This window comes from Oryctolagus cuniculus, chromosome 13 (genome assembly GCF_964237555.1).
Source record: "Oryctolagus cuniculus chromosome 13, mOryCun1.1, whole genome shotgun sequence".
NCBI classification, from domain to species: Eukaryota; Metazoa; Chordata; class Mammalia; order Lagomorpha; family Leporidae; genus Oryctolagus; species Oryctolagus cuniculus.
In genome coordinates, this window is record NC_091444.1 from 90,859,061 (window position 1) to 90,878,833 (window position 19,773).

Genomic DNA, 19,773 nt, shown 5'->3' on the forward strand with positions numbered 1-19,773 from the left:
ATCCTTTTACTTTTTGTCTGTGTGTATCTTTGTTGGTGAGGTATGTTTCCTGTAGGCAGCAAATAGATGGGTATTATTTTTTAATCCATTCAGCCAATGTGTATCTTGAGAGTTAGCACCATTTAAATTCATGGTTACTATTGATAATGACTTGACCCTATCATTTTTCCATAAATATTCCTATTTTTTACATTGCATTTCCTTTGTTTTTATTGGCAGATTTTTTGCCTTCACATTCTTGCCTAACGATGACTTTCTTTGTTCCTATGTGTAACACATCCTTAAGCATCTTTCACAAGGCTTTTGTAGGCATCTTTTGTAAGATGAGTGGTGACAAATTCTTTCAATCTCTGTTTGTTATGGAAGGTGTTTATTTCACCTTTATTCAAAATGAGAGCTTTGCAGGGTACAGTATTCTGAGCTGAGTTTTTTTTTTTCTCTTAAGTCTTGGACTATTCTCTCCTAGTCTGTTTAATTTTCCATGTGTGTTACATCCCATATGACTATCTTTTTCATACCTTTCTTCAATACCTCTTTCCCCTCAGTCTAGTTACAAACATGTTACCACATTCTAAAAGATCTTTTTCTTTATGCTCTCACCATTGATTACTTCCCATATTTTCATTGTGTTGCAAAAGATAGGGTTTCAGTCATTTTTATGGCTGAGTATTATTCTGTAATGTATATATACCACATTTCATTTATCCAATTATTGGTTGATGGACATCTGCATTGATTCCATATCTTAGCTATTGCTAATTTAGCTTCTATAAACCTGGGGGCATCAAACCCCTTTCATTGGCTGATTTCATTCCCTTTGAGTAAATTCCCAGGAGTAGGCTGGCTTGTTCATTGGTATATCTATTTCCAGATTTCTGAGGATTGTCTGTACACTCTGTGATAATAGTTATACCTATTTACATTGCCAACAACAGTTCATTAATGTATGTTTTTCTCCCATCCTTGCTGCATTTTTAAAAATTTTTGAGTTATAGCCACTCTAACTAGCTTGAGGTAAAATCTCATTGTGGTTTTTATTTGCATTTCCCTGATGGCTAGGTGATCCTGGGCATTTTCCCCCCAAGTTTGGGGGCCAACATTCTGGCATAATGGGTTAGGCTGCTGCCTGCAAGATCAGAATCCCATATGGGCACCAGTTCAAGTAGCAGCTGTACCACTTTCAATCCTTCTCCCTGCTACCATGCCTGGGAAAAGCTCAAAAGATGGCCCAAGTTATTGAGTACTTGTGCCCATGGGGGAGATCCAGAAGAAGCTCCCGGATCCTTGGTTTGTCCCTGTCCAGCTTTAGACATTGTAGTCATTTGGGGACTGAACCAGTGGGTGGAAGATCTCTCTATCTGCATCTATCCCTCTCCCTCTGTAACTCAGCCTTTCAAATAAAATAAATCTTAAAAAAATAAAAATAAAAACACCCATGTTTGTTCTGTTCTCATTCTGCCATCACTTCCCCAGCCAACCTAGTCCACAGTGGTTTTCTATCACCCATGAATCTCATTATGTCTCTATGTTTCCTAAAGAGCCAAGACCCTGCAGGCATAGCCTGCATGTTATCTGGGTACAGGCAGTATACTGGGCAGCAGAGCACTGTTAGGACCACTGCCTTTACAACCATAATTGTGGACAGATCCACATCCCAGCTTGGGTAATTTCTTATAAAATTCAAGTTCTTTCCACATTCTCAAAGTGGTTGCTACTAAAATCTCATTACTTTTTCCCAGTGCTGATTGAAAATAAAAAGCACAAGTTTAAGCATAAAAGAAATAGATAATTTAATCTATTGAAGATAGAGTATAGCATACTTCTGTCCCAGTATTTGGAACCCTGCTGAAAGAGGATGATTTGGGGATTTTAAAGGAGGCTACAAGGAAGGAAGAATCAGGAATAGGGGATCAAAGAATATGGACAGCTGCATGTGAAGTGAACCATGATAGATTCTGGCCCAGTTTATCTTTGCACAGCTTTATCTTGCAGGTGCCTCCTCATTCCACAATGATGACACACTAGCATTCCTCTCCCTGTAATGAAAACCAGAAAGATTATTTTTCCACCAGAATTGTTCAGTCCCATAGCAGGAGGGGAGCCATAGATTAAAACATAGAACCAACCTGAGTGTGTTTATCTTGGTGAGCTAAGGAGATAGTTGTGGAATTATCAACAATGTCTACACAGCATTCTGTTTCAGGGGAGGCATGTTTTCCCCCTAGCAGCTGTAGCTTTAGAGAACTACTTGCCTCAGTAGGAAACTTCTGTTATTTAATAAGCACAGTCCTCTGGCTCTGTCATTTATGACACTTTGAATATAATTGGCCAAGGCTTCAATGTGCCAAATTCAGTCCCCATTCCTAACTGTGGGACAGAGATAGTAAGATCCTACCAGTGGAAGACATAACTGTGAGGCAAGTTTTGGAAACTGGCAGACTTCTGTATGTTTTTCTATTTTCTTTGAATAAAAAGGAGGCCCAGGTACATCATTGCTAACCCAGCAACAGCCAAGGCCATCAATATTCCCCTTTCAATGCTGTGGATATTTATTCTTGTGCTTCCTCTAAGCTGCAAGGGATGGGAGAGTGCTTTGAGCTCAGCTTTCTGGGTTAAGATACCTTGTGGCAGTGCTATTGATTCTGCAGTTTCTGGGAGAGTTACTACTTCATATCCAACCCTTGATTGTCCTGTCCTGTGAAGCTGTTTTGATACACGAAGAGTTCCCGATCTGTAACCTGTAAGGGGATATCAGTCAGATCCAGCCTAATAAGATGTATCTTACATGACCTATAATCAGTCACATAGTTTCCTCAGGGGAGTCTGAGGGCAAGGTGGATGGATTAAAATATGATTCAGTTTTACAGGACCATTTCAGTTATCAAATAGTACAGGTTAGTTTTTACCATAGGGCCTGAAGTAAGCAGTAAGATCCTTGTTGTTACAGAAGCGGCAGCACATAGTAAGCTGTATGCACTGTGGTGAGATGACCAAAAGTGAGCTCTGTCTCCTGCAGTACTTCACAAGTGGCTGTTATTCTCAGACACCGCAGCCAGTTTTTGGTGGAATGTCCACATTTTTAAATGTATACCATTGGTCATTTTATTTTCCCCAAATTTTGAGTCATTCCTTCCAGTCCTAATCCTTGCTTCTCATGTACAAAGAGGTCAAAGCCCTTTCTCAACACCTCCCTAGGTGTGCTGTAGGTGCTGTCTATAGAATCTAGCACTACATGTGAGGATGGCAGGTATCACTTCTAGTTAGCATCTCTCTTTTGAAATTGGGGTACTCTTTAATGGGTATAGTTCTATCAGAGTCTTTTGTGACAGTGACTACCAGGCAACCACACATAATGACCCTCCCTTTAAAACCTCTTGGCTTTAACCTAATTTTGTTTAGGATTAAAACCTGTGATTCCATCTTGATATTTATTTCCTCTTTGTGATCAAGATCTTTTGGGGGGCACAACGCTGATCAGCCATCCTGCAGCTAAATTTTACTTATCCCTCATTGCCCAGTTAGATTTGACCCAGCTATTGATCTGCTACCATGTTGGAAGGGAAGTCATGAACAGGAGGCATTTTCAAAGAACAGTTTTGTCCCAATTTGAGCAACAGAGAGGTTAAACAAGTGGCTCTCAAACTAAATTTACCTGAAGTCCATTGTTAAACTTACTTTTGTTTATTCTGTAGGTGCAAATCATCACCTCAAAGTGCCAGGCATTATCCTGCTGAGAATTGTACTTCTGTAGACTTCTTACAGGCAGTAGGCACACAACTCAAATAGGAAAACACCAAGCACAAGATAAATCAGGTTGACATCTTAAAAATAGTGAATAGAGATACAATCAAATAGTAGACATGATAACTGACTTTTCATGTAAGTACAGCATGAAAGGTTGAGTATCCATGTTAGTCTCAGACCCAGAAAACTCTCCAAGTTAGCAGTCTAAAAACAATGAACAGAGTTACAGTCTACAAGCAGGTATGTTATAGTTTGTGGATTGGCTATTTGCCTTAAATACAGTAACTAAATTTCCTTTGACATATAATCTCACACTTGGAAAATTCTCCAAGTTAAAAGGCAAATCTATGACAAAACTAGATTTTTTTAAAGCTGCAGTGTCTAGTATTTTGAAATTATTGGATATGCTAAAATATTCGAGAAGTCCATTTACTCAGTGCAAGACTGAAGGCCCTACAAGCCAGGCATTTTATGCATGAGATTTAGATATGCCAATGTTTCCAAATATATTCTGTTATTGGAACAGATTCTGATGAATTCATGAAGACAATCACATTGCCCCCCCCACATATACCATATTTATAAAAATTTTTGAATGTTAGAGCAATTAAGTGGAGGGAGTAGAAAGTAAACACTTCTTCTCTGGTTACAGAACAACACTTTACCAAAATACAGTAAACCACTGAAATCACGGGAACAGTTTTCCTGGACCTAGAAGGTGAAACATTGAAATATTAGAACCAACAACACTTTAAATGAAAGATGGAAATCCCCAGATGTCATTAATTCATTTAGTCTGATTAACTTTTGTCCTGTTTTACATTAGATACTTTCTAGGTGTTCCAGGATTTCCCCCCCAAGTTTTGGACATTCTTACCTATTCCGTTGATTTTAAAGCAGTCTGAAATCTGTATTTAAGAACACTGCTTAGGGTTTTAGAGAAGAATCAGAATTGTTGATACAATGTCTCAGAACATATCTGACAGGTTTATGAAACTGTCCCTATTCAATCTCTGGGCCAGTGATGGGAAGGAGTCCCTCAAAGTAACTGTTCAAAATAAGGACACTTTTCATTGTGAAATAATATCCACCCACTTAGAGTGAGTTAATCAGTTACAGGCCTGATGTAGTCATACTTATAGTGATCACCAAATATTGGAAAATGAGTAAACACCCAAAGCAATCTTCCTTATTAACACTCAGCTCTTCGCAAACAATGAGAATTCAACACAGAAAGCAAAGAACACAAGAAATTACCTTAGTGAAACACAAGTGGTTTTCTTGGCCAGGTACCAAGGGGGTAAAACCACTAGTATAGAAATCAAGTTATCCTGTCATCTAGGATTTTAAGATAAAAATTTGCTGTCCAATCATACTAGAGTCAGAACTGGGGAGGAAAAGAGCATGCAGGAACTGACCTGAAAGCCACGGAATAAAGTCCGCAATTAAACTACATTCTAGAAGATGGCCAAAATGATGAAAGGAAAACAGATTAAAAGAACCGTGGTACAGCTGGCAGTGATGTGCAGTGGCTGAAGCAGCCACCTGCAATGCTGGCATCCCATATGAGCAGCAGTTCAAGTTCTGTCTGTTACACTTCTGATTCAGCCCCCTGCTAATGGTCCTGAGAAAGCAGCAGCAGATGGCCCATGTACAGTGGCCTCTGCACCCATAAGGGAGAGCCAGCGGAGTTCTAGGGTCTTAGCTTTGGCCTGGCCCAGCCCTGGCCTTTTCAGCCATTTGGGAAAGTGAATCATCAGATGGAAGTTCTCTCTTTCTCTTTTACTCTGTTTTTAACATAAATATTTTTGAAACCACAAAAACAAAGATGGAACATAATATATGAATTTCCCCAGGGCAACAAGTGGCTCTGGCAGCTGCTGGGATTGTCCCTGTTTCCCCCAGAAGGCAAAACCTCAAAAGCAGGGACTGTTAACACCGACTGAAGTGGCCTCTCCCTCCTCCAACAGCTTGAGTGGGTACACCTTGGTGCATTGCCACAGCCAATTGTTCTATCCATCTATCCATTGGCACCTGGCAGCAACAAGGGTGTGAACATATCTGCCACATTTGCCAAAATTTTCCATTTCTGAATGTTCTTGGTTCCTGTTTCCAGTGCTCAGTCAAAATACTGATAAGATGTGAGGGTAGGAAAAGATACCGTTCAGTCTATCAACAGATGAGGGGGTAGAAGACTTCTAACTCCAGAACTACCAATGTGCTGGATAAGGTGTTTTGGAATTTTTAAAAGGAGGCTGTAAGAAGGTGGGAGTCAGAATATTAGGAGAGTAGAATAGGGACAGCTGTATGTTGTTCTTCAGCTGGGCAATAAGGGGCTGGCTGGAGTCACAGTGGTTATCTCATCTAGTAACAGGCTCAGATCATGCTGAAGTTCCTCACTAGTCAGTAATGCCAAACTCTTCAGACCAGGGTTTGGATGGCCAGTGGGCTTCAGTGCTTTTTGCTCTGGGCCTAAAATTCCCCTAAATGAAACTCGTTGAGTCTATTCCAGTCATTAAGGTGCTATCTGATTATAACCTTCCAGGGCTGGCTATTAAAGTCCCTCAATTCAGTGAGTCAATGTAAGGAAGGAAGACTAGAGACAGGGGTCTGATGGTATAAAAATTCAATGCATTATTTAGGGTCTCAGTTTCAGCTGTAATAAAAGAATTAAGCTGTGAGAAGATGTGCTGAAACACTAAGGATATACAAATATTGATTTTTAAATTCCTTATGTATCTTTCTGTCCACGTCACATTTGTAACTGATTACAAATCAGACTTGACAGATTTAAGCTTTGTTGGGAAAGAACTTCAAGGAGCTATGGCTCTTCTAAATAGATAATAAATAAATAAATCTTCTTTAAAAGAACTTAGAAGCTACATAGATGCCACAGATTAAAATAGGAAGTTAATTAATGTCTCTTCAAGGTCTCATTATTTCCAGACAGGGTATTTTCAGGCTTGTGTGTTTCCTTTAGTATCATACATAAACACACTTCAGTTCAAACTGTAGCAAGTCTAGAAAGCTGGATGAGTTTTAACAATCCACTGATCACCGAGAAAGCACAAAAAGCTGACTGGTGTCAGAGTGAAAGAAACAGACTGTTCTTTTTCCCAATCTGCTGTGGGTAAAGCAAAGAGGTGTTCAGAGCCTCAGACATTTCAGTCCTAAGACCCTTGAGATTCCAGCCACCATTAACAGAAGTTCGGATACCAAATCTTTAAAACTCCATGAAGATGATCAAAGATGCATTTCTTAGCCATCCTCGCTTAACTCTAATTCCATTTTCAAACAAATCTACATTTATGCAAAATAAACATCTTATGAAATTTAACCTTCACTTGTGATAAGAATTTAAAAAACTACTGTGATGAAGGAACTTCCTCCATGTAGCTGAGGTGGACACTTGAGAGTGTGGCGACAGTCGTTTCTGTCTCTTAGTATTGTCAAGTTGTGTAAGCTTCTGCTGAGTGTGAGCATGATCTGTGACTTCCCTCTGATGATTACAGTATGGGAACTGTGAAGAGTTTTGCAGATGTTTTACAATTCCAAAATCATTAATTAAAAAAAGTTAGTACAAAAGTAGGTTATAATGGATTATCCAGATTTAAAAATCATAGGTGACAAACTGTCTTTCCTGAATGAACAAAGTGATTTGAGGTAGTCCTCAAGGTCAAGAACTGGGACTAGCCACTAGGAATGGACTCAGACAAAATATGAGATTACAATTGCATGTGACTTTGAGAAAGTAATTTTGTGATGATGTTATACATCAATAGAATACTAATTCACTAATAAAGACTATCTACAAAAATCAAACAAAACAAAAATCCCAAATACAACATATATATACTATTTCCCTTTGAAATTTCAATGATACATTAATACCTATAATATTCACTTTTTCTCATTATTGTTCTAGGAGTAGGAGCAGAAAAATAAAATAAAATAAAATAAAATACCTCCAGGAACTGGTAGGAAACAAACTGTCAATATATAGAACCCTTGGGGGGAAAAAAACCATGGATTTATACTGATAGAAGTAAAAAAATATGTTGAAAATTTGAGAGCTCTTAAAATGCTGCGCTGAGACCACATGCATTAAGGAAGCTTGTCTGTCTGTTCCAAGATTTCAGAATAGGCAGGGAGCTTACTGATCTAGCCCAGATGAAGATAGTTTAATAAAAGAGGAGATAGTGTAGTCTAAGGGAAGAGTTAGGGAAAAAATGGCAGAGGAAACTCTTCTGTAATTAGAGGGACACAGTGGACCTACATGGAGGGCTTGGGCACCCACAGCTTGGAATTCAAATAGCTGAGAGCCTAGGCACCAGCACTGGAAAGTGAGGTGAGATGAGACTGCAGTAGCCTGAGACACTGGCCAACAAGCAGCAGGAAGGGCCTAGAGGGAATGAGGCTTGAAGCCCTGTGGGGGAAAGTACACTAGCCTAACTAGAGGAGATAAAAAATAAAAGGGAGAGTACAGACACATTTCTCTCAAATCACCTTACAAAGACATAGGAGCCAACAGAGTAAGCGCCATTTTGGACATATGTAACAGCTGTTCCAGCTCTGGGCTGCAACCAGCAATCAGCTGAGTGGAGACTCGACTCTGGTAGGGAGAAATAACAGGCGGCTAGGAACTTGTGACTGTGTGATGCTTCTGAACTGGGACTGTGGGAAAAAAAACCTGAGGGTGTGTGGGAGAACTCAAGGTGTGGCTGAGACTTTGAGTCTCATTGGCAGATGCTGCAAGCTCAGACAGCTCTGGTTACCCGGGAGAGACATTGCAGGGGAATATGAACTTACACTGAGGACTGAACAGATCCTTTGCGTGGTCCTTGGAACAGAGCAGATGAATATTATGCCCAATCGTGCTAGCACTCAGGCACTGATTGCCATCGAGGAGAAGAGCTCAGCTGAGCAGAATTGCTTCCCATTTGATTAAAAAATAAAAGGGAGGGAAGATTTACCATGCCAAACCTGGGGGTGTCACCTTAGGCATGCCCTTAATCTTGAAAAACTGAACAGAGATCTCTGGCCACACACACCACAAGCCTCTAGAGATTCAGACAGTCCAATTATCTACAAAGTCATTGTAAAACAATAAAAGGCACTGAAGTGGGGGGGGGGAGAAGAAATCAATGAGTATCTCCACAAATGCCAAACCACAATTGGAACAATCCAAAAAACAAGAATAAGGAAGACAATATGATACTCCTAAAAGAACATGACACTTGGCCAGTGTCGTGGCTCACTAGGCTAATCCTCCACCTGCGGCATTGGCACTCCGGGTTCTAGTCCTGGTTGGGGTGCTGGTTCTGTCCTGGATGCTCCTCTTCCAGTCCAGCTCTCTGCTGTGGCCCGGGAAGGCAGTGGAGGATGGCCCAAGTGCTTAGGCCCTGCAACCACATAGGAGAACAGGAGGAAGCACCTGGCTCCTGACTTCGAATCGGCACAACATGCTGGCCATAGTGGCCATTTGGGGGGTGAACCAATGGAAGGAAGACCGTTCTCTCTGTCTCTGTCTCTCTCTCACTGTCTAACTTTGCCTGTCAAAAAAAAAAAAGAACATGACACTTCAATACAAGATTATGAAGTCGATGAGAAAGAAGAAATGCAATAAATGGAACTCAAAAATTTGATGATTAGAATACTTAGAAGTAATCAAAAACAAATGCATGGACTACTGAAATCCATGCAGGACATGAAAGAAAATCTCTCTCAAGAAAATGAAATCTTTGGAAGAATCAAAATGAAATGAGGAATCCAATAGAACATGGAATTGAGATATTGAAGAGAAATCAAAATGAAATGAAGAATTCAGAAGAACAAATAAAACATACAGTTGAGAGTCTTAAAAACAGAATCAGTGAGGCAGAAGAGAGAATATCAGACTTAGAAGACAGAGCACAGCAAAGTATACAGTCAAACCAAAGACAAGAAGAGGAAATTAGAAATCTAAAAAATATTACTGGGAATCTACAGGATACTATTAAAAAACCCAACATTTGGGTTCTGGGACTTCTTGAAGGCACGGAGAGAAAAAGGATTAGAAGGCCTTTTTAGTGAGATACTAGTAGAAACCTTCATAAGTTTGGAGAAAGAAAGAGACCTCAAGTACAGGAAGCACACAGAACTCCCAATAGACAGGACCAGGACAGATACTCTCCATGACACATTGTAATCAAACTCACCACAGTGAAACATAAAGAAAAGATTCTAAAATGTGCGAGAGTATTGCCAGATTACCATCAGAGAATCTCCAATTAGACTCACAGCAGACTTCTCATCAGAAACCCTACAGGCTAGGAGGAAATGGCGAGATATAGCCCAAGCACTAACAGAAAAAACTGCCAGCCCAGAATGTTATATCCTGCAAAGCTCTCATTTGTGAATGAAGGTGAAATAAAGACCTTTCATAGCAAACAGAAATTGAAAGAATTTGTCACCACTCATTCAGCCCTGCAAAAAATGCTTAAAATGTGTTACACACAGAAACACTGTCATCAACATGAAAGAAGGTAAAGGAAAAAAAAATCTCTCAGTAAAAGATTACAGGAAGTTCAAATATATATTAGAAATATCTTTGGAAAAATGATAGGGCAAGTCACTACTTACCAATAGTCATAATGAACGTAAATAGCTTCAACTCTCCAGTCAAAATTTGCAGACTGGCTGAATGGATTAAGGAACAAAACCCATCTACTTGCAGCTTACAAGAAACACATCTTTCCAACAAAGGTGCATACAGACTGAAAGTGAAAGGTTGGCAAAAGATATTCCATGCCAACCAAAATGAAAAATGAGCTGGCATAGCCATCTTAATATCAGACAAAATAGACTTTAACAACAAAACTGTTAAAAGAAAACAAAAAGGGACACTAAATAATGATTAAGGGATCAATCCAACAGGAAGATGTAACTATTATAAACATTTATGCACATAGTTACAGGGCACCGGGATATTTAAAAGATATGTTAAGAGACTGAAAGGAGACTAAGACTCCAATACAGTAGTAGTGGGGGAATTCAATACTTCACTTTCAGCAAAGGACAGATCAACCAGACAGAAAATCAACAAAGAAACAGTAGATTTAATTGACATATAGACCAAATGGATCTAACAGATATCTATAAAACTTTTCATCCTGCACTTAAAGAATATAAATTCTTCTCAGCAGTACATGGAACCTACTCTAGGACTGACTACATACTAGGCCATAAAGCAAGTCTTAGCAAATTCAAAAGAATCAAAATCATACATGCATCTCTCAGACCACAATGGAATAAAGCTAGAAATCAGCAACTCAGGAATCTCCAGAGCATATGCAAGCACACGGAGACTGAACAACATGCTCCAAATTGAACAGTGGGTCATACAGAAATCAAAAAGAGAAATCAAAACTTTCTGGAAGTAAATGATAACAATACAACATATCAAAATTTATGGGATACAGCAAAAGCAGTGTTAAGAGGAAAGTTTATATCAATAGGTGCCTACATCAAGAAATTGGAAAGCACCAAATAAATGAGTTATCAATGCATCTCAAGGATCTTGTCGCTCCCCCTCTTCATGGAGGAACGACACTAAGCCCTGCCTAGGCTTCATATCCGAGTCACGGCACCATTATGTCGCTCCCCGTCTTCGTGGAGGAACGACACAGGACCCTGCGCTGTTCTTTCGTCTGCTCGGCCCTTCCCGGGTTTGCTGCTGGTTCTTCCAGGGTTGGCTGCTGGTCCTTCCCGGGTTGGCTGCCGTCCCTTCCACCTCCGTGGAAGGGCGGTTCCCCCTGCCACATTCCCCACTTCCGCAGGGGAGCGGCACACCGCCGGCCGGCTCTCTCGGTGGCTGCACAGGTGTTCCCCTTAGATGTTCCTGGTGCATGCCGTCTCTCTCCTCCTTTATAGTCCTCTTCCGCCAATCCCAACTCTGCTACCCACACACCGAGTATGCTGCTCTCCTCCAATCAGGAGCAGGTCCCACAGTTTATTGGTTGAACTGGAGGCAGCTGTGTAGAAGCTGTTTCCCTTCTCAGCGCCATATTGTGGGAAAGCAGATGCATAGAATAAGTCTTAATTCCAGTAACTTAGTCTAGTCCGAGTTGCTCCCCACAGATCTAGAAAAACTGCAGCAAACCAGACCCAAAACTAGTAGAAGAGAAATAATTAAAATTAGAGAGGAAATCAACAGGATTGAATCCAAAAAAATTACCAAAGTTCAGCAAAATGAAGAGCTGTTTTTTTGAAAAAATAAACAAAACTGACACCCCATTGGCCCAACTAGCTTAAAAAAAAAGACCCACATCAATAAAATCAGAGATGAAAAAGGGAATGTCATAACAGACACCACAGAAATAAGGAGTCATCAGAAATTACTACAAAGAGTTGTATGCCAACAAGCAGGGAAATCTAGCAGAAATGGATAGATTGCTGGACACATACAACCTACCTAAATTGAACTATGAAGACACAGAAAACCTAAACAGACTCATAAGCAAGTCAGAAATTGAATCATTAATAAAGGCCCTCCCTACAAAGAAATGCCAAGGACCAGACGAATTCACTGCTGAATTCTACCAGACATTTAAAGAAGAACTAACTCCAATTCTCCTCAAACTATTTAAAACAATTGAAAGAGAGGGAATCCTCCCACATTCTTTCTATGACACCAGAATCACCTCAATTCCTGAACCTGAAAAAGATGCAGCCAAGAGAATTACAGACCAATTTCCCTGATGGATAGAGGTCAAAATCCTCAATAAATTTCTGGCTAATAGAATGCAACAACACATCAGAAAGATGTGGGATTTTATCCCTGGTATGCAGGGATGGTTCATCGTTCGCAAATCAATCAAGGTGATACACCACATTAACCAACTACAGAAGAAAAACCATATGATTATCTCAATAGATGCAGAGAAAGCATTCGATAAAATACAACACCCTTTCATGATGAAAACATAAACAAATTGGGTATAAAAGGAACATTCTGCAACACAATCAAGGTAATTTATGAAAAATCCAAGGCTGATACCATAGCATTTCAGATCTGTTACTAGACAGGGATGCCCACTCTCACCATTGCTATTCAGTTTAGTACTGGAAGTTTTAGCCAGAGCCATTAGGCAAGAAAAAGAAATTAAAGGGATACAAATTGGGAAGGATTAAAATTATCCTTCTTTGCAGACAATGTGATCCTTTATTTAGGGGATCCAAAGAATTCCTCTAAGAGACTATTGGAACTCATAGAAGAGTTTGGCAAAGTAGCAGGATATAAAATCAATGCACAAAAATCAACATTTTTTCTATAAACAGACAATGCCATGGCTGAGAAAGAACTTCTATCTATCTCATTCAAAACAGCAACAATAAAAAAGCAAATACCTTGGAAAAAAGTTAGCTAAGGATATCAAAGATGTCTATGATGAGAATTACAAAACTTTAAAGAAAGAGAAGAGGATACCAAAAAGTGGGAAAATCTTCCATGCTCATGGATTGGAAGAATCAATATCATCAAAATGTCCATTCTTCCAACAGCAATTTATAGATTCAATGCAATACCAATCAAAATACCAAAGATATTCTTCTCAGATCTGGATAAAATGATGCTGAAATTCACATGGAGGCACAGGAGACCTCGAATAGCCAGAGAATCTTATACAACAAAAACAGAGCCAGAGGCATCACAATACCAGATTTCGAGACATACTACAGACTACAGGGCAGTTACAATCAAAACACCACAGTACTGATATAGAAACAGATGGCAAGACCAATGGAACAGAGTAAAAATACTAGACACCAGTCCAAACATCTACAACCAACTTATATTTGATCAAGCAGCTAAAACCTATTCCCAGAGCAAGAACAGTCTCTTCAACAAATGGTGCTGGGAAAACTGGATTTCCACATGCAGAAGTATGAGGCAAAACCCCTACCTTACACCTTATACAAAAATCCAGTTAACATGGATTAAAGATCAAAACCAAAACCTGGAACCATCAAATTATTAGAGAACATCGGAGAAACTCTGCAAGATATAGGCACAGGCAAAGACTTCTTGGAAAAGCCCCCAAAGGCACAGGTAGACAAAGCCAAAATTAACAAATGGGATTACATCAAATTGAGAAGTTTCTGTACTGCAAAAGAAAAGGTCATTAAAGTGAACAGGCAATCAACAGAATGGGAGAAAATAATTGCAAATTATGCAACAGATAAAGGATTAATAACCAGAATCTACAAAGAGATCAAGAAACGCCACAACAACAAAACAATCCATTCAAGAGATGGGCCAAGGACCTCAATAGACATTTTTCAAAAGAAGAAATCCAAACAGCCACTGACACATGAAAAAATGATCAGGATCACTAGCCATCAGGGAAATGCAAATCAAAACTGCAATGAGGTTTCACCTCACCCCAGTTAGAATGGCTTATGTACAGAAATCTACCAATAACACATATCGGTGAGGATTTGGGGAAAAAGGGACACTAACCTGCTGTTGGTGGGAATGCAAACTGGTCAAGCCACTATGGAAGTCAGTCTGGAGATTCCTCAGAAACCTGAATATAACCCTACCATACAACCCAGCCATCCCACTCCTTGGAATTTACCCAAAGGAAATTAAATTGGCAAATAAAAGAGTTGTCTGAACCTCAATGTTTATTGAAGCTCAATTCACAATAGCTAAGACATGGAATCAACCCAAATGCCCATCAACAGTAGACTGGATAAAGAAATTATTTGATATGTACTCTGTAGAATACTACTCATCGATAAAAAAAATGAAATCCAGTCATTTGCAACAAAATGGAGGAATCTGGTAAACACCAGGCTGAGTGAATTAATCCAGTCCCAAAGGGACAAATATCATATGTTCTCCCTGATCTGTGACAACTAACCAAGCACCTACATAGAAAATGGTGGAAGTGAAACTGACACTATGAGGAACAGAGATTTGATCAGCCCGTGTCCTTACTGTCAAGGAAAAACTTACTATTTTATTTAGTATTTTCTTTTTCTACTTAATACCATTGATCAATCTCTTTATTTAACACACAATTATTCTTAGCAGTTAGAATCCAACTGAAAATTTATGCCTGTTAAAAATAAGAATGGCAATGAGAGGGAAGAGATGTGCAGTTCGGCAGAGGCTCACTTGAACTTACCCCTAAAGGTAAAGCTAAAAACGTGCTATGGACTCCAAATCCCATTAAGTTGGCAGGTACCAATGCCATTACTAGTTAAAGTGATCAGTTTACGTTCATAATTAATCATAAAGATAGTATTAAGTGTCAAAGGGATCACATAAATAAGACCAGTGTCTGCTAATAATACTTGATAGAATTAAAAAGGAGAGAATGACTCAACATGGGAAGCAGTATACAGTATACACAGCAGACTCATACAATGGCAAATGCCCTAAACAGCACTCTGGCCTCAGAATCAGCCCTTAAGGCATTCAGCTCTGGCTAAAAATCTCATGATAGTTTCTCAGGCATGGAAAGCCAAGACACTGTGGCAAAAAATGACCTAAATGAAAGATCACTGTGAGTGAGAGCCCAGCAGAAACAATGGGCCATCAATGAAGGAGGTACCTTTCTCTGAACGGAGGGGAGAATTTCCACTTGGTTATGGTCTTGTCTAAATAAGGTTGGGGTTTTTGAACTCAAGAGGCTTCCATAACCTTGACAGCTCATGACAAGAGCCTCAGGTTATTACTGATGTCATAAATGTAAGAGTATCAATTGTTAAATCAAAAACAAGAGTCCCTGTGCACTTACTCCCCATGTAGGATCTGTGTTTAATGTGTTGTACTATGAGAATTAATGGTAAAAATATTTTTCAAACAGTACTGTATACTTTGTGTGTCTGTGTGGGTACAAATTGTTGAAATCTTTACTTAGTATATACTAAGTTGATCTTCTGTATATAAAGATAATTAAAAATAATCTTAATGAAGAATGAGATGGGAGAGGGAATAGGAGGTGGGATGATTTTTGGATGGAAGGGTGGTTATGTGGGGAAAAACAGCTATAATCCCAAAGTTGCACTTTCAAAATTTATATTTATTAAATGTTTTCTAAAAAATAAAAAACATAAAAATTGAATCATAAAAAATTGAGAAAGGACAGATATTTAGTCTCAAATGACGTAACCTGATTAAAACTAAGTGAAATGTAAAAAAGGGAACACTACAGAGGAGAAATGCAACAGACAGCATCAGCAACATCACTAGTAATGGGAGAAATCAAAAGTGTAGGTTACATGACAGTATGCAATGATCACAGAATCCCTTCTGTTATGCCCTTAACAAAAAGTGTATAATCCTAACCTAATTATACTGAAATATCAGAAAATATCCAATCAGGGACATTCTGCATGATTGGAATTTAGTCTTCAAAAGATCCATGGTCATTAATGTCAAAGAAAAGGAAGGAACTCCTCCAGACTGAAGAAATCTAAGAAAGGCAACAACTAAAAGAAATTCATGGATCTGAGTGGGACTCTCTTATTATCAAGGACATCACAAGACATGTAACAAAACTGGAAAAAAATCTGCAGATACACAGAATAATGTTAACTTTGTGATTCTGAGTGTTTTATTGTATTTAGTATGTCCTTAACTATAGGAAATATATTCCAAAGTAGTCAGAGGTGATGGCATAATGTCAGCAGATGACTCTCACTTTCTTTAAGAGGGCAAATTATTTGTACTAAAACTTAATTTTTTTTTAAATTTTAAGACTGTTTCCTAAAAGGTAATAAAAATTAAAAAGGAAACATGGAAAGCCATAGGTAAACATAATTTCTCCATGAAGAAGGTGTATGAATCAATGCCTAAAGTTAAAATTACATAATTTTGGTAGCACTATAAAATTATATTGCATCCAAGCAATGGTATTGACACTGGCCAGAGTATCAGTGTACCAAAATGATGTCTACCAAATCATTAGGTTTGTATGTAGTAGCAAAAATTGGCAAATACAAAGAAGCCCTTAATTAATCCCATTAAAGTATTCAATTCAACTTGGTTTTCTGGGTGCTGTATAATGGCCACCATTTGGACAATTGAGTTTGTAAAAGTTAATCATACTGCTTTTCATTTGCAAAATCTGTGCTAAGTTAGTTATACATCCCAACAAACAGTTTCATGTGCTGCAAGTGGCCTGCCATTGGGAACAGAAATTAAGATGCCGTTTGAAATATCCTGCATCCCTGGTGGAATCCCTAGCAAGACCAGGCTCCCATCCTGATTCCTAGCTTCCAATAATGTGTGCTCTGGGAAGTGGCGAGTGATAGAACAAGTAATTGGATCCTTGCCACATAAGTAGGATACCTGAATTGAATTCCTGGATCCTGGCTTCAGCACAGCCCACCTATATTTCACTGCAGATATATGGGTACTGTACTATTGGAAGGGGGATCTCTCTGTTTTCCCCCTCTTTTCCCCTTTCCCTTTTTCTTGCTCCCTCCCTTACCACTATCTCTATCTTTTCAAAAATATAAATTGGAAATACAAAATTTCAATTGTAGATACATAACACTAAATGTTTCAGTTAATGAAGATTTTCCCACATAATATATTTAAAAAGAAATAACAGGTGTGTTCCATAAGCAGTGGTCAGTAAAATTTTATAATATAGAGCATAAGTAAATGGTAAATGTGTTACATAGCAGTGGTCAGTAATTGTTTGTAATACAGAGCATATTTTTTCTTTAAAATGTGTACATATTCTTTTGACACTTTTAAAAATACACGTTGACTTAAACTGGACTCGTTGGTTCCTAGGTCACTTTTTAAGTTCCTCAGTAGCTGGAAAAAAAAGAAAGAATTCCATTTTTTAATATCAAAGATGTCATAATTAACTTCTTAAATCAGTACAAGTTGATAATTTCAAGAAAAATTTGTATATATTACTAAAGTACAAAATTAATATTAGATATAATTTGTCTATATTTACACAATGGAATTATTACTGTGAGTTAAATATCAGTGATCCTGTATTTTTCTTCTTTTTCATTCTTTCCTCAGCTTAACAATGTGATTAAAGATGAAGATAATACTGTCCATCTCTAAATAACCATATGCTATGTCTAAAAATATAGATGAAGGGGCCAGAGCTATGGCAGAGAGGGTAAAGCCACCACATCCTATATGGGCACCAGTTCAAGTCCCAGCTGCTCCACTTCTGATCCAGCTCTCTACTATGCCTGGGAAAGCAGAAGATGACCCAAGTCCTTGGGTCCCCGCACCTGCATGGGAAGACCCAGAGGAAGCTCCTGGCTCCAGCCATGATGGCCAATTGGGGAGGAAACCAGTGGATGGAAGACCTCTCTCTCTCTACCTCCCTTTCTGTGTGGAACTGTAACTTTTAAATAAATAAATACATCTTTAAAAAATATAGATGAAGAGGCAACTTCCCTATGGGGATAGGAATAAAGTAGGGCACTATCATAACACACACAGAAGAGAAATTGTTTCGAATTTTATGTCATTACTGCAGGTTTTTTTAGTGGCAGTGTCATGGAAGTTGACAGTACAAGGAAAAAGTATACCTGATAGATGGAAAGCAGACTGAATGCAAAGAGATAGAGCTCAGGAAGAGAACTTGTGGTATCATAAGTAGGCTGGTTAGTCTTGACAAATGGATTTGTGTTTTTGTTCCTTGCTAAGGATTTTGGAAACTTTCTTGAGGGTAAAAGTAAATGAGCCCAGATGTTAAGTCTACTGTCAAGCAGCTGCTTATGAACTGTCATTGCTTGACTGGCTATGACAAGGACTTGAGATGGCCCTTATGTCACTACGAAGCACTTAAGAAGCTGATGATGCCACTGTCTTCTGAAAACAGCTTTCGTAGGTAGGCTGACAGTATCACAGAGACAGCAGAAGCGTACAAAGTGTAGAATCAGAAAAAGAGAAGCCCATAAACCTTTTTGAGATATTTTTAAGCTATGGGATATGAAGACTATATAATAAATATATTCCTCATTATAATGTTGATATGTTCACATAGTTCATTAGCTTTATCTAAAGTAGTGAACCAAAAATAAAAAGGGATGCCACTTGCTACTTACAGTTTATGTCATAAATCAATGCATTCACAAAATTTGACAACATACCTCCATCTCGTTTGCTACTTAAATTGTGTTGTGCTTTCCACATCTGAAATAAGGCAAATTTTATGTATAATATTTAAGTTAAACTAGTTACATTATCATGGGAATAAAGTATCAGTTAAAAATATGGTCCTTAATTCTTTTAAAGACTAGACCAAACTTGAAGATGGCTTAAATAGAAAAACAGTCACATTTATTAAACAAAATTCCTAGTGATTTTATGTTAACCCAATAGGGAAATATGATTAAAAAGTACATTTAGCATTAATCTGTTTCATACATATTATTTTAGAAAGGTGGCATTTAATTAGTACAAAGGTTAAAACAAGTCAAGTCAGATTTTACAATAAATGAATGACTTTGTACTTACTAGAACAACTCTGTACTTTATAAAAGATGATTTTTTTCACTTTCATGTGTTTCCATAAACTGAATTTTCCATTACCCACTTCTAGAAAAACTAATTTTTAAGTATTACATGGTATTTTCATCATGGAATATTAAGCAAATAAGTAAAGAAAGTGGTATTGTCATAATGTCATGTAAAAATTCTACTGGGAAAACATTAAATAAAAAAACCATCCTGTGTATATTATAACACAACAGTACTGTATTCATATGGACACGAGTATTCAGAAAATTCTAATTTTCAAATTCAATTGTTAGATGCATGACTTTCTAGAATGAGAAATAAGGAAACCAATGTATAACTCTTTTAATTTTCATTTCTTTTAGGAAGTTAGCAATGGGGCATGCATTGTAGACCAGCAAGGTAAGCAGCTTCTCTGATGCCAGCATCCTATATTAAGGCATCGACTGCTCCGCTTTCATTGCAGCTCTCTGATAAAGCACCTGGGAAAGCAGCGAGAGACAGCCTGAGTGGGCCCCTGACACCCATGTAGGAGA

General features: G+C 38.4%; 1 protein-coding gene across 21 annotated transcripts in view; it reads right to left on the reverse strand.

The window, feature by feature from the left end:
- Window positions 1–1,765: 1,765 nt before the first annotated feature.
- LOC103346877 (ankyrin repeat domain-containing protein 26) overlaps window positions 1,766–19,773 on the reverse strand; it is a 144,289-nt gene continuing 126,281 nt past the window's right edge. For 15 of the 21 annotated variants that reach the window (XM_070055876.1, XM_070055873.1, XM_070055874.1 and 12 more), the window contains 4 exons: window positions 18,871–18,913; window positions 3,676–17,563; window positions 2,622–2,738; window positions 1,766–2,036 (listed from right to left, as the gene is read on the reverse strand). The gene's annotated coding sequence lies outside the window, so the exon portion shown is untranslated. Of the gene's footprint in view, window positions 2,037–2,621; window positions 2,739–3,652; window positions 17,564–18,870; window positions 18,914–19,773 lie in introns of all 21 variants that reach the window. The other 6 variants (XM_070055861.1, XM_070055864.1, XM_070055859.1 and 3 more) reach the window with 6 other exon arrangements.